Below are 12999 nucleotides of genomic sequence, written 5' to 3' on the forward strand. Positions count from 1 at the left end.
TGGCGCCAGCAACTCTGACCCTGTGGGTTCTGTCTCTTAACCAGTTTGCAACCCATCTAGTGACGTATGGGTTTACATTTAAGCTGGTGAGTTTTTCAATGATACCCGAGTGGGTTATTGTGTCGAAAGCCTTTGCCAGGTCAAGGTAGGCTGTGTGGACTGCCTTGCCCACGTCAATGGCCTTGGTGACTGTTTCGAAGAAGTTGACCAAGTTTAAAAGGCATGATCTGCCCTTGACAAAGCCAAACTGGGTTGGATCCAAAGTCTGCAAGTCCCCTATGTCTTTATTTATGAGTTCCATTATGATCCTCTCCATAGCTTTGAAGACCAGGCTTGTCAAGCTGATGGGACGGTAGTTTCTGGGGTCGGTGGAGGCACCTCCTTTATGAAGTGGGACCACCGTTGCCATACGCCACTCCTTGGGTACGTATCCTGAGGTGAGGCTAAGATTAAACAGCTGCACTAGCTGTGGGTTTAATTCCTCATTGAGTTTGTGGAGCACACAACCGGGGACACCATCTGGTCCCATGGATGCTGTGTTTTTCGCCTTGGAGAGAGCAGTTCTCACCTGAGCATTTGAGATGTTTGGGGGACTACAATCCTCTGGTATAGATATCTCTCCTTTGGGGAGGGATTTGCACTGAACCTGTCAGCCAGTATGTTGGCAATGTCTGTAGGTTCAGTGATTTTTACGTCATTTTGAACTAATTCTGAGCATATCTGGGAGTTTCCTCCCAGGTTTCTAACATAGCTAAAAAAAGGCCTTATGATTGTCTTTTGAGTCCTTAGTGATTTTTCTCTCAAAATTTGCCTTGGATGCTTTTATGAGAGATCTCAGTTTTTTACTTATAATGATCAGGGGTGTCTTCCCTTTTACGGATTTTGCTCTATCTTGTAGTAGCTTCTTCCTTTTGTTGTAAAGCTTGTTTATGGCTGGGGTCCACCAGACTGGACGCTTGCCTTTGGTACAAAGAGTCTTTGTTTTGTTTGGGATTGCCTGGTCCATGCAGTCCTGGAGGTGCTGGTAGAAGGCATTTGTAAGTGATTCAGTGGTTTGAGTAATGGTTTCCGCTGGCTCGGGGGCCTTGAAAGAGACCACACCAGTCTTTAGGAGTGTGAAGTCAGCTTTTGAGAAGTTCTTCACTGTGGTCTTTTTTATCTGGGGTGGGGGCGGGATGTGGACTTCCAGTGAGATTAGTTTATGATCTGATCTCACCAATGATGGGTATACTTCTGGTGTTGAACATTGTGACCCCATGTTTGTGATGATGAGATCTAGTATGTTTTCTCCTCTTGTGGGGATGGTGACTAGTTGTTCCATGGCATTTCAGTTTATGAACTCTAGGAACCTTTGGGCTAAAGTGTTGGGGCTTGAGTAGTGATCCCAGTCTATATTTGGATAGTTGAAATCACCCAGTATGATGGTGTTCGGAGATATATTTATCCCCTCCAGTGTATTCAGGAAAGCTGTGTGAGGTTCCTGAGTTTGAGAGGGTGGCCTGTAACAGGCTACAAACTGCAGTGCAGTCTTGCCTACAGTTAATTGCACCTGGATGGTTTCCGATGCATCGTGCGTTGCTACCAACCTTGAGGTGAGGGTGTCCTTGATGAATATGGACACCCCCCCTCCTTTCTTGGTGTTGTCCGGATTTTGGGGTGGGAACGCATGATATGAGGTAAAACCTGATAGTGCCGGGGTGCTCTCAGGAGCCTTGAACCAGGTTTCAGTCACAGCACAGACATCGATGTTCTCCATACTGAGAAGGGCTTCAAGTGCGTGCATCTTGAGGTTGAGACTTCTGGCATTGAGCAGCATTACCCTTAGTTTTTTTCCTTTTTTGTGTTCTAGGGTGGTAGGTTTAGAATTTGAGCCCTGCCTAAAAAAGGCACAATGGGGGTGGCAAGAGCCTTTGCCAAAATCCAGAAGCCCAGGGGTGACAGGTGCAAGCCGTCCTTGTGAAGCAGCGTGGCTTGTCCAGCATGTCATCCCAGGCAGACAGACATTGGATCCCCTTTGAATGACACCATAGTTTAAGCCAATTATTAAAGCTGATCATCTTGTCTTCGTATTGTGGCATCATTCTTGGTGAAGGTAGGATACTGCTCAAGGTCAGGGTCATACCTGCCTGGGCTACATAATCAGAGAGCTCCTCTATGTCTCTTTTCATGTAGTTCAGGGAGGTACGTCTCAGGTCGTTCACACCAGCATGGACAATGACCGAGTCATACTTGTACCTGCAGTTGAGTGACCTGAGTGCTTGCATTATGTGGTGGATTCTAGCGCCAGATAGGCAGCTTACTGTGACCTTCTCCTTACTCAATCTGGTGAGCGGGACATCAGTGTGTCTGACTATGGAGTCACCTATGACGAGTGTGTCTGGCATTGTGTTTGGCCTTAAGGGCTGTGACTGTTTGGCACACTGACTCTGTGGTCTATGTGTTGCATGTGCTGTGCCCTGTGGAGGCAGTTGTTTGGGTGTCTGCTTTGGTGGTCTCTGCTGTTTTGGTAGATTTTTGATCAGAGCCTCTGAGTATGTCTTTGTGTGTTTATGTGTATGATCTGAAGTTGTGATAGTGCTATGTGAGACTGGATTTGTGGTGTGTGTGGTTACCTTCTCCTCCTGTCTGGTCTTGCCAGTCCTATGTTGAGAGAGCCCAGCCTCCAGTTTGGCTATATATTTGCATCTCTCACATGTATTTGTGTTTTGTGGGAGAAGGAGAGGGTTGTCAGTGTACATGAGGCAATTGTAACATTGCCTCAATATTCCCAGATTCACCAGCTGAGCAGGAGAGGACACTAGCAACTGATCCATCACCATGCTAGAAGGAATAGACAAAAACTTTATGTAGATGAGTTTGAAAGAGACTTCGGGGGATGTGGTGTTTTTTGGCCGGTGGGGTACTATGTATAATAAAAAGTGCTATATCAGAGTAAAAGTACTTTAGGAGCAAGTGCTAGGCTTTACAGATAGAGAATAGTCTACTTGGGAATCAAGTAGAGCTGAACTTTTTAGTTAGAGAATAGGCTGGTTAGATTAGCAGTACAGTTCAAGAAGAGCTGTTGACTGCCTGTCTTGTCTGGGTCTCTTATCACATGAAATTGGAAGCGGTACATGGGCCTCATGTGATGAGAAGAATGAGACTTGTTATTATCAGATACAGCTATGTGTTTTTATTTGATGATTTATGGGTTTTGTGTTCAGCTATGGTAAGAAAATGAACTGATCAAGATGGCACACCCCACTGTTTAGGGATCGGTGGTCTGTGTAGTTACCAACATATGCAATCAGTCATTATGTTCAGAAAGCCAATGCTTATCAAAATCTTCTTAAAAATGAGTTATTCCTGTAATGTTGTGTATAAGGCCTAATGTATGGGAGGGGGATGTCAGCAAGAAGAAAATATCCCAATTGGAGTTGTACCACTACATAGGTTTTCACCTTGATTCCTCTCTGAACTTTTCTCAGCATCCTGAATACATAACAGGTAAAGTCATGAAACAGATAAAACCTTGCTACTCAGTTTCTAACCAGCTTACCCCTGCTATAAGGGAATACTACTCCTTAAGTTGGTGTGTGCCCCCCATTACCGTAAATTCACTGCATAACACAAATCTGCTTCAAACCACTTTAAATAAAATATGCCACTCATTCAGCTGTATTACCATACTGTGACTATCATGGCAGAACTCTAAAACAGTATGTTGGCTCCCTTTAAGAGCTATGCCAAACTGCTATTTCCCAGCTTTACATTTGAAATGGTCTGTTGCAAATATTGACCCTCTTACTTGAACATGTTATTTGTAAAATCTTCAACCTATGACCTATGTGAGAACTCCATTTACACAGTGATTCTGCATGGGCCATGTTTTAGAAAATATTTTATGTTTGGACACTAAAGGGTGTGAATTTGGACATAGGCTAGGTGCTATGTTGGCACTGTCTTGTGGTCATTCAATGAGAATGACTGGAACTTGTCTCATGTTCATGTTTTGTGAATGAAATCATTTTGCAGGTATGTTCTGTCTTACAGAACAGAGAGGAGTAGAATAACCTTGTTTTTTTAATTGTGGGACTGAACATGGTGCTTAGCAGAATATGTAGTTTAAGTAAAAAGGAGATGACAGTACACCCTGCTCTTTGTAAAAGCTGATTTTTCTGTTTTTTGAGACATGGAAAACTGGCATGTTCGGAAACAGTTTTTGGTATTGGAATTGGTAAGTGTAGATTAACTGTTGTTAACTTCATATAGAAAGAGAAAACTTTAAGGAATTTATTGAAAATGTGAGACTTATAATACTATTAATTACTGATGCTCATTAGTAAGAATATAGCGTAGCATCTATAGGGTTCAACTTGTCTGTTTGATAATGTGTAAGGGCCAATAAATAAAGTATTGTGCATTCAGAAGTGCTTAATTGAGAAAGCTACTTTATTTGATAAATCTTTGCATGTGAGCAGATGAAAAGTCTTGCTAGACATTAGAAGGTTTTCAGATGTGTTTATTACAATCTTTTTTGGACTATGCTAACTCATTATAGTTACCGTGATCATTTTATATGGTAAATCGAAATTTGTGTTAAAGTGGTTTGACCTTTTGTGTTAATAATTTGTTTGGATTTGATGTTGTTCAGAGACAAGAAATAAAGCCAGGAAGTATGGTATTACTTTTCCTTTCATTTTTAGTAATATTTTTGCTTTGTCACACAGGAAGAGGGAGAATAGGATTTTCCCTATAGATATATAGAGTAGAGGCTCCCCCAGAATATATAAAAGAGATTATACCTGTATGCTGGCTCCTATACATGTAATAATGCATATTTCTTTGCAGAATGGGACCATTTATTTACAAGACCTAAGCCAAAATATTGGGAGAGGCTCCATGGATTAATTTGACTTGATATGACATTGTGTTAGTACCCACTCAGAATTTTGAAACTTTTCAATGTGAATTGTAAAACTCTAAAAGAGTGTGATCTCCAGATCATAGCTGCAAAGTTTAAAGCTCACTGTTGCACATATGATGTTATTTGTTTTGGAAGTGGCAAGCCCTCCTGCACCCCAATACCACCTGCATCTTGCATACAGTAACATAGATATTGCTGTACATCAAAGAAGATGGAATACCCTGAAATCAGATGTAAATTTCCACTGTTGTGAGGATTGCACTTACAGTAAGTATTTCAACATACCGAGAAAGTCCTGTTGCACTTGTATTCCAACAACTTTGCATTCTGGGTATTGTTTAAGAAGATTACCCTAGTAAATGGAGAATTTGTTTACAAAAAAGAAAACTATCACTTAAGTGCGAAAGAGGTTTGTACTGCCTAAGCAAAAAAAAATGTGTGATACCTTTTCAAAGAAGGTGTAGTTAGTCACATCTTTGCATTGTTAGCTAGGAATTATGTAACTTATTTCCTTTTGTGTTCTAAATCAGGTTTGATCTGAAGGATAATTTTAAAGCCTCATGGGACTTCAAAATGAACCTTGTTCAAAATATTGCTTTTTAGTACAGATGAGAATGAAAGTTTTAACATGGTGTAGCAATTATTTCAATACGCTGTTTTGTATATAGGATTGACATGACTGGTACTGTTACTTCATTTTTGCCTTGGTTGGTACATAATATATTTTTTTGTGAGAAAACAGTGGGTAAGAGAATGCATCTCCTCTTCGGGGTGACTTTTAGTTTCTTGACTAAACTTAGCAGCTCAGTAAAATGGGAGCTATTGGTTACTTATGTCGATTGTTCTTGATTGGGTGGCTGTGGGTATTTGAAATTGATAGGGCTAGCATCTGAAGGTAAATAAATGCATGAGACTGGAGGGGAATTTACATGCATGGACTTTCAATGCCAGGCATTCCTTGGATGTTGCAACAATTATTTATTTTTAGTGTTTGTAAAGAGTAAGTGATGCTATATTTGAACTATACTTCCAGAAGGGAGATACAATTTTTCATTTTTCATCTTGGCTTGATTTATACTCTTTGAGAGTTTTAGTTTTATTGATGAAATTGTGGCTGATCTTTATAAATGGCCTTCTGCCTTTCAAGGAATGCCCTGGGATATTTTACTTCTGCAGTAATACCTAAAAAGATAACATAAAGATCTGCAGACAGGATCTCAGTTTACCATCTCTTCTGAAGGATGCTATAACCTATTAGTACTGCACACTCATTTTACTGTTTTCAGATGCCAATATTTAACATATGACCTTAGTCCTTACCTGAGACTGGAACCCACAGCTTTTAAGTTCAAGGTCTGATTTGCTACTGACCTGACTCACTGTGGCAGAAATAAGCAACATAATCTCTTTAAGCAAAGAAGAATTATATAAAATATGTGTCTTCTGTGATAAAAATGTACAGGTAAGAAACAGATAAAAAAAATGTTACTTTTTATGAAGTTCTATATGCAACAGCTTCTAATGCCATCTCTAATACTTGTTATCAGGATCTGATTCTTATGTATGCTTTAATCTAGATATAAGAATGTGTAAAAGATACAATATGAAAAATTATGCAACAGGAAGGGTATAAGAATTATGAAGAGGTCAGTATTTTCAGAAATTATGGATTATCTCCTAAAATCCATAAATAATCTTCCTAGCAATAACAAAATGAAAACACACACACACACACACACACACACACACACACACACACACACACACACACACACACACACACACACATATCAAGAAGCAACCAGTAGGCACATGAAATTGGAGTCGACAAGCTCTGGTTATGAATGTGCTACAGCACATCTAACAATTTCCTGTTTAAACTGCAGTTTTAGGATACAAGCCAACATTTGTATTACAAAGCAGAAAGAATGCACTAGGAGGAGAGAGAGAGAAAGGCAGAGATTTTCAGAGACACAGATACACACAGACTAATATGTATGTGCATATTATGATGTAATTCTTTGTAGTTCTGCATAATTTCTGATTAACATGTGAAGATCAGATACTATTATTAACTTACTGCTCAAAATGTCCTGGTCAGGATTTTGTTTTTATCCTCAGTCCAGTTTATAGTCATGAAAAAAGAAACAGGAAGTGATAAAGTCCAGTTTTAAGGCTTTCTGCCGTATGCACAAACGATCAATGCAGCCTTTAGAAAAACTATGGGTGGGGCTAACTGTTTCACTATTAATGCAGTGCTCAAATTCAGCCAGGAAAGAAATGTTTATAAACGTTTTAACTAATTCCAGGTTTTTACCTAAAAATCATGGGACACACAGCTGCTGTGAAGTTATTAAGTAATTTATCAGTGATGAACATGAGCAGGAATTTTTTTCCACAAAAGCAGAGTTTTGAAAGTTTTAAACAGATTGCAGAAAAACATTTAAAGCAGCTACTGGACAATAGTTCTGAAACATGCAGCATAAGAGCATGTATTTTGTATTCCAGTCTGCAAAATGCTTTCATTTTGTCTTGTGTTTTAATTCTTTATTATGCCAAACAAATCTACTCAGCTCTATAGAATTTTCAACACTTGCCTGACAATTTTCACTGAATGTTTCACATTTGCGTAATATAAGATTTTCATTGTATATGTTGATTACAATGGAATTACTGATTAATTTATTATACCTATATGGGGCAGGAGGGAGGTTGTATGTATTTTGTATCTGGTCACCAAGTTATTGTTCCAGTAGAAGAAACATCCATTTTCTTTTTCGCTCTTCAGTGGAAGAGCTGGGGGTGGGGTGAAGATGTAACTGTAATAAGCTGAGGGCACTGGTTGAACCAGCTCTGCTTTTGTTCAATGAAATCCACTCAGGAAAAATATAGGATGCATTCCTAGACCTTAATGGAAGCCTGCTGTGCTTATGCAAGCATATGTCTATTAAAATCTAAGGAGACATTTCTGACATGGTGTCACTGGAGAAAACATAAAATTTGCCTGTATATGTATATATATATTTTTTCATGCTACCAAATAAATTAATTTGCTCTTATTTGTGTGAAAAAAATGACACCCCTTGATGAAAATTAAGATGATAGAAAAATAAAGTCATGCAGTGCTAATGCTGACGGTGAATAATCTGATAAATGCATATGAAAAACAAAAAGTTGAAAAGAGAAATAAAGAAACGTTAGTCAGGTAAGATTGCTAAATGTGTTAAAACACCACTGTTACCAAAATGTAATCATACTGTACATCTCTAATGCAGTGTTTGCACATGTTTTTTTTTGCAATTGCATTGATTATTTTCATTATACTGTGACAGTTTACTCTGCAATTTATTGTTTTTTTTTTGTTTTGCACTTATTTCAAGTTTAAAATTGCATTTGCAAACTGTTGCAAGGGCTGCTATTCTGCACTGAAGCACATTGTATCTAATGTTTCTTAGTATTAGGCATCTGTTTGTGGATCCTTAAAACTTGGGCTCCAGACTGGTCATTTTACATTAAGAGGGTCAACATCTGCACTCTTGTGGCAGGAGAGGGCTGATTTCACCTATATGAGTTGGAAATTTCTAGTAGAAAGCTCAATGTGTGCTTACCTGATTGGCCTTAGGGCATAGTTAGTTTGAAACTTGCTTTTTTTAGCGTATTTAAGGCTCACATCTGTGTGAAGCTGTTTCTTGCTTAGCAGTGGTAACTGGTACCTTGTATATATGTAATTACCTGAAGTTGAAATGTCCCTATAAAAAATTCCTCGGAACGTTAGCTCAGTCCTGCATTACTCGTGGGGCAACTAGTTTGCATGGACAACAGCATGTATGCATTTAGTTAGCCTTATTAAGGTTTAGTTTACCTTATGATAGCACCGCCACTATTACTATTCAGAGAGCATCTGGTTTGTGCACTAGACACCATGCTGGTTAGGTTAGCTGCACATTACACGAAGTAAGCACCCTTCCCTTGTCTGTTTACAAACTCCCTCCACTCCTATCCCTTACAAGTACACATAAGGACCTGCAACCATAGCTGGGCACTTTCCTGTTATCTCTGCATCCAACTTGGTGGACATAGGCATCCTGAGGCATGTAGCAATTCCATTACGTACACTGAAAAACACTTAATTCTCAAACAGACAAATACAGTACCTGAGAGATGTCCTTACAAATTGACATTGAATGCTAGACTCTCACATACAGTCACAAAAAGCAACAAACAGATTGTCAGTGACTCACACAAATCACTCACTGCACCCACAAAGGACCATGCACATAGACCCACATATGAGGAGGTGCTTACATGTAACTTACCAAAACCTCAATGGGCTCTCAGGTACATTCTTTAGAAATCCCACATGCACACAAACAAGGCAATTGCTATCACAACACATACAGCTACAGCGCATTGTGTCTCATCTACCAAACCCATAAGGTGAAACACTTCACATACGAATATACTGGTCACAGGTGTCTCCATTGATAGAAACACTGCTGTCCCTCTTACCATGGATAAAGTGAAGGTTACAGTTAGTTGCCTGTCATGGGCCAGGATCCACCAGATCACGCAAGCACTCAGGTCATTTACCCCTAAATACCAATATGACTCAGTCATAGTCCATGTGCCTGTGAATGACCTGAGATGTACCACCTTGGACTATATGAAGAGAGACATGATTGAGCTCTCAGAATATATGTGTCACAGGCAGGTATGAGTCTAGCATTGCGCAGCATTGTCCCATCTCAAAAGATGATACCACAATACCAGCATAAAATGATTGACATTAACAATTGGCTTAGCTAGTGGTGTCATTCCAAAGGGGTCCAATGCATGCAGCCTTGGAGGACACGGTTGACAGTCCACACTACTTTGCCAGGGATGGTCTTCACCTGTAATCTTTCAGATATTGGCCAAAACATTATCCACCCCTATAGTGCCTTTTTTATGCATTGCCAAACACAAACTTTCCAAAATAAAAAAAGGTAATCAGGATAAGCTAAAGGTGGTACTGATTAGTGCTAAGAGGCTCAACAATTAACTGCATTCCTAGAAGCTCTCCTCATGCTGGAGAAGGCTGATGTCTGTGTGGTTACTGAAACATGGTTCAAAGACAAGGAAAGCACTGCAGTAATGCATGGCTACCATGCCTTTCATGGGTTCTAGTCACCCACTAAAAATGAAAGATCAAAAGGTGTAGGTGTATCTATCTACATAAAGGATAATCTCACCTCAAGGGTGGTCAAACAATATGACATATGTGAGCTACTCCATGTCCAACTAGCCATGGGAAAAATCTATTACCATATTCATGCTAGCTACAGGTCCCCTACTGTGAACCAGGGTGTAATGCCTACTACTACTACTACTACTACTACTACTACTACTACTACTACTACTACTACTACTACTACTACTACTACTACTACCAATATGTGATGGCCACCAATATGTGTAATCCCCATGCTGGACCAGTAATCAAGGAGCCTGAATCCTCACTACTGACACTGGAGAGGGTTGTGCACTTGTAATACAAATGGATACACTCAGTATTACCAGATGCAGACTTCTCTGCATCAAGCACAATTTCCCTTAAGAACACACAGAGAACACACAGCCTGGGGTCTGGATGTCTCTTTATCTGTCTCACTCCAGGTCTCCAATAAAACCCCCCATTGGTACAGCTGTAGGGTTAGGTCCTCAGCCAAGTGTCTAAGCCAAGTCATCCAGCACCCTCTCTGTAAACCGAGTGCTTTGTGTTCCTTCCCCAAGTAGCTGACACACGCACTCTAAGATTTAATTTTCACACACACACACACACACACACACACACACACACACACACATACACACACACACACACACACACACACACACACACACATGCACACACACACACACACACACACACACACACACACACACACACACACACACACACACACACACACACACACACACACACACACGGGAAAGGCTGTCACAGATTACCCACTCTGCCAACTTTGCTCAGACTATAATGTAGTTATCACTGCCACCAGTCAGTTACTATAAGGCTCTTAACAGGATATCCAATTATACTGTGTAATATTAATACTAATACAAATAGTAGTGGTTCGCCAAGGTGGCTAGGCCTTCTGGAGTGGCCCACACACCAAATAAATATAAGCACTCTCGAAGGTTAGATATTTTCTTCAGGGACCAGCCACAATAAATGTTTAAAAATATATTTAATAATAAATAATAAAAGTACATGAAAATACTGAATATATATTCACAGTAAATCACAGAGTTTAAAGCACTGATGGACAGACTCAGACAAATAAAGAAAAACAATATCTAAACTAAGCTTCACTATATTCCTTACTGAATCTAAGAGAATTACTCTTCCCTAGTTAAGTTGTGATTGAACATATTAAAAAAGATCCAAGCAGGCTACATTACTGAGGAACATCTATTGTTAAAAGAACTGGTTTGGCAATTAAAGTTAAATGCCACAGTGGCCCCTGGTTTGAATAAGACTTGTTCCATCACTCTACTACTTAAGCTTAAAAGTTTATATGTTTAACTGAGTAGGGTGGTAAAGTTGTATCTATGTATTTTTTTATTTGTCAGATAATTGTATTATTTAATTGTGTTTGGTGTTTAGAATGTTCATAGTGAATGCTTATTGTGTGTACACAGTGTTTTATGGATTTTAATGTTAATACATTAAATTTAAATCAATTGTTTTTTTAGTAGAGTCATGTGATATTAGAATTGTATTTAAACTAATTAGATTAATTAATTGGTGGTTCTGAGGAAGTCCCATTCAGGATGAAAGCGCTTAACTACTATTTTATGTAATAAGGTTTGGTTCATGGAATAAGGTGTCTGCTGTGTTTTTCTGCTATATTTTTTGGTTTCTGGTTTGTTCTTGTCCTTTTCCAATTAATTATTGGTAATAAAACGGGGTCCTGTAGTTCAAAAGCTGAAGAAGTTTTTTGGTATGTAACTTGTTGATCAGTTGAGTAAAAAGAAACACACTGCTGATTTTTTTGTTTATTTGTTTTCGTTTTATCAGTATATATTCAGTGATGCAAAAGTTAGTAATATCTTATAATTAATTTTAATCATCATAAAGAAACATGAAAGAAAAAAGATAAAAGATAAACAGAGATAAAAAAGAAGAAACAGATACATTTTCAAGAAGTACCTATGAAAATTCTGTGGAACATAACAATGATGCTAAATGGGTAGAAGGGGTAAAAGAAAGAATAAGAAGTTTAAAGGTACAGGGTATGAAATGTGATGAAGTAACAGCCAGAGAGACTGAAACAAAGTTAAGAAAAGCCTGACATTAGAAACCCCCAGGCCCAGTTGCAGTACCTAATTTCTGGTTAAAAGTATTAACATCTTTGCATGAAGATTTAGTCATCAGTAAGAACTATTTATATGTGAACCCTGAACAGATACCAATCTGGCTAACAACAGGAAAAACAATGCTTCTACTTTAGAGTGAATCTGCAAGCTACCCTAAAAATTATAGACCAATAACTTGTCTTCTGACAATTTATAAACTATATACTGGAATCGATGCAGAGAGAGAGAGTTTCTAGTCATTTAAAAGAAAACTCAATTATGGCAATAGTACAAAAGTATAACAAAGGAAAGTCATATGGAATAAAGGATCATTTGCTGTTAAATAATGTCATTGTTGAAAACTGTAAAAAAGGGGAAGAATTTAAGTATGGCATGGGTTGACTACAAAAAAGCGTTTGATAATATCCCGCAGTCATTGATAAAAGAATGTTGAAAAATGTATAAGATACATCCTACACTGATCAACTACATTACAGTGACCATGAAATAATGGCAGACTACTTTACAATTAAGCCATGATAAAGGACAAATTATTATTCCAGGGATAAATATTCAAAGGGGGATATTCCAAGATGACTCTCTGTTATCATTGCTATTCTGCCTTGCCCTTAACCTATTAAGCTGTCTACTTAGCTTAGACCATGGCTATAATTTGGCTCATAGACAACAACAAAGTGTAGACTTCTCATTTTTTCTTTGTCGATAATTTAAAACTCTGTGGCTCATCAGAT

At 38.6% G+C, this 12999-nt stretch overlaps 1 protein-coding gene across 1 annotated transcript in view; it reads right to left on the reverse strand.

The window, feature by feature from the left end:
* Positions 1–7103, reverse strand: part of LOC122808860 (protein S100-A13-like) — a 273689-nt gene extending 266586 nt beyond the window's left edge. Inside the window, exon 1 of the mRNA XM_044079959.1 lies at positions 6987–7103. The gene's annotated coding sequence lies outside the window, so the exon portion shown is untranslated. The remainder of the gene's footprint in view (positions 1–6986) is intronic.
* Positions 7104–12999: the final 5896 nt, after the last annotated feature.

Source organism: Protopterus annectens, chromosome 8.part0 (genome assembly GCF_019279795.1).
Source record: "Protopterus annectens isolate FY-2018-M chromosome 8.part0, PAN1.0, whole genome shotgun sequence".
NCBI classification, from domain to species: Eukaryota; Metazoa; Chordata; order Ceratodontiformes; family Protopteridae; genus Protopterus; species Protopterus annectens.